Source organism: Oncorhynchus gorbuscha, linkage group LG21, assembly GCF_021184085.1.
Source record: "Oncorhynchus gorbuscha isolate QuinsamMale2020 ecotype Even-year linkage group LG21, OgorEven_v1.0, whole genome shotgun sequence".
In the NCBI taxonomy this organism is placed as follows: domain Eukaryota; kingdom Metazoa; phylum Chordata; class Actinopteri; order Salmoniformes; family Salmonidae; genus Oncorhynchus; species Oncorhynchus gorbuscha.
In genome coordinates, this window is record NC_060193.1 from 13,723,207 (window position 1) to 13,725,899 (window position 2,693).

A 2,693-nucleotide genomic window follows, 5' to 3' on the forward strand; every position below is an offset into this window, starting at 1 on the left:
GAATTGAAAGGGATTACTTCCACCTTCTCCAAAGCTGTGCTTGTGTTTGTGCTGTAAATAGTGCGGACACCTTCAACGCTTCGAGTGGAGGAGTCTGAGTAAGGACTCCTGCAGTTCACCCTGGTGGATCCGGCGGCAAATGGTATTTTTGGCGAGGTGTGTGTGTGTGTGTGTTGCCAGGAACCTATGGGTTTCATACCGTACACTGTCACAACCAATTCCTCTCGCTGCTTGAATACCGAATGAGAGGCATGTAAGAATATATAGGGGGGGTGTTGGTTTATTCTTTAAAGATGTGTGTGTTTATAGAAGTGTTAATATAAGATTATAAGCTTAATATGTACTGATATACAGTTGAAGTCGGAAGTTTACATACACCTTAGCCAAATACATTTAAACTCAGTTTTTCACAATTCCTGAAATTTAATCCTAGTAAAAATTCCCTGTCTTTGGTCAGTTAGGATCACCACTTTATTTTAAGAATGTGAAATGTCAGAATAATAGCAGAGAGAATGATTAATTTCAGCTTTTATTTCTTTCATCACATTCCCAGTGGGTCAGCAGTGTACATACACTCAATTAGTATTTGGTAGCATTGCCATTATGTCAGGATTTGGCCAGGGTTGTTCTGGTTTTTGGTCACTAGATGCCCCCATTGTGCCTTTTGATCTTTTGTTTTCCCTTGATCCCCATTATTATTTGCACCTGTGCCTCGTTTCCCCTGATTGTATTTAAACCCTTTGTTTTCCTCTGTTCTTTGCTCTGTGTTTGTATGTTAGCACCCAGCCCTAGTACTCTGAGAACTCTTGGTGATCCTGGTGGACTCTCTTGTGGAATTCTGTTTTTTGTTCTTGTTTGTTTGTTTTTTGAGTATCTTTTGAGGCTTTTTGTGCTTTACCTTCCACCTTGTGGATTTACCTTTTTTGTCTTGGAGGATTACCTTTGTTCTTGTAGGATTCCTTTTGAGGTTGTGGAGTTACATGTTTTCCTGAAGAACTTCACTTTTTACTTCATTAAATACACCGTCTCAAGTACTGCTGTGTCTGCCTCATCTTCTGGGTTCAGCCGACTATTCGTGGCTCAGTTGGTTAAGTGACTGTTTCTCACTCCGGAGACCTGGGTTCGTAACCGGGTCCTGACACATTAAACGTTCTGGGTAGCCTTTCACAAGCTTCCCACAATAAGTTGTGTGAATTTTGGCCCATTCCTCCTGACAGAGCTGCTGAAACTGAGTCAGGTTTGTAGACCTCCTTGCTCGCACACGCTTTTTCAGTTCTGACCACAAATTTTCTATAGCATAGAGGTCAGGGCTTTGTGATGGCCACTCCAATACCTTGACTTGTTGTCCTTAAGCCATTTTGTCACAACTTTAGATGTTTGCTTGGGGTCATTGTCCATTTGGAAGACCCATTTTTAACCAAGCTTTAACTTCCTGACTGATGTCTTGAGATGTTGCTTCAATATATCATCATAATTTTCCATCCTCATGAGACCATCCATTTTGTGAAGTGCACCAGGCCCTCCTCCAGCAAAGCACCCCCACAGAATGATGCTGCCACCCCCGTTCTTCACAGTTGGGATGGTATTCTTTGGCTTGCAAGCCTCCCCCTTTTTCCTCCAAACATCACAATGGTCATTATGGCCAAACAGTTCTATTTTTGTTTCATCAGACCAGAGGATATATCTCCAAAAAGTATGATCTTTGTCCCCATGTGCAGATGCAAACCATAGTCTGGCTTTTTTATGGCGGTTTTGGAGCAGTGGCTTCTTCCTTGCTGAGCTGCCTTTTAGGTTATGTCGATATAGGACTCGTTTTACTGTGGATATAGATACTTTTCTGTCAAGCAAAGAGACACTGAGTTTGAAGGTAGGCCTTGAAATACATCCACAGGTACAACTCTAATTCACTCAAATGATGTCAATTAGCCTATTACATTTACATTTAAGTCATTTAGCAGACGCTCTTATCCAGAGCGACTTACAAATTGGTGCATTCACCTTATGACATCCAGTGGAACAGCCACTTTACAATAGTGCATCTAAATCTTTTAAGGGGGGGGGGTGAGAAGGATTACTTTCCTAGGTATTCCTTAAAGAGGTGGGGTTTCAGGTGTCTCCGGAAGGTGGTGATTGACTCCGCTGTCCTGGCGTCGTGAGGGAGTTTGTTCCACCATTGGGGGGCCAGAGCAGCGAACAGTTTTGACTGGGCTGAGCGGGAACTGTACTTCCTCAGTGGTAGGGAGCCTATCAGAAGCTTCTAAAACCATGACATCATTTGGGGAATTTTCCCAGCTGTTTAAATGCACATTCAATTTAGTGTATGTAAACTTCTGACCCACTGGAATTGTGATACAGTGAATTATAAGTGAAATAATCTGTCTGTAAACAATTGTTGGAAAATTACTTGGGACATGCACAAAGTAGATGCCCTAACCAACTTGCCAAAACTATAGTTTGTTAACAAGAAATTTCTGGAGTGGTTGAAAAACAAGTTTTAATGACTACAACCAAAATGTATGTAAACTTCTGACTTCAACTGTATGAACCATACATACTTCATATCAATGTAATTGGAATGCCAATCTATTCATACATTCTATTGTCTCTGGATAAGGGTTACAAAAACACAATAAAGATTATAAAAGGGAAAAATAGACTTGTTCTAATGATAAGAAATAAGAAACTGCTGGTCA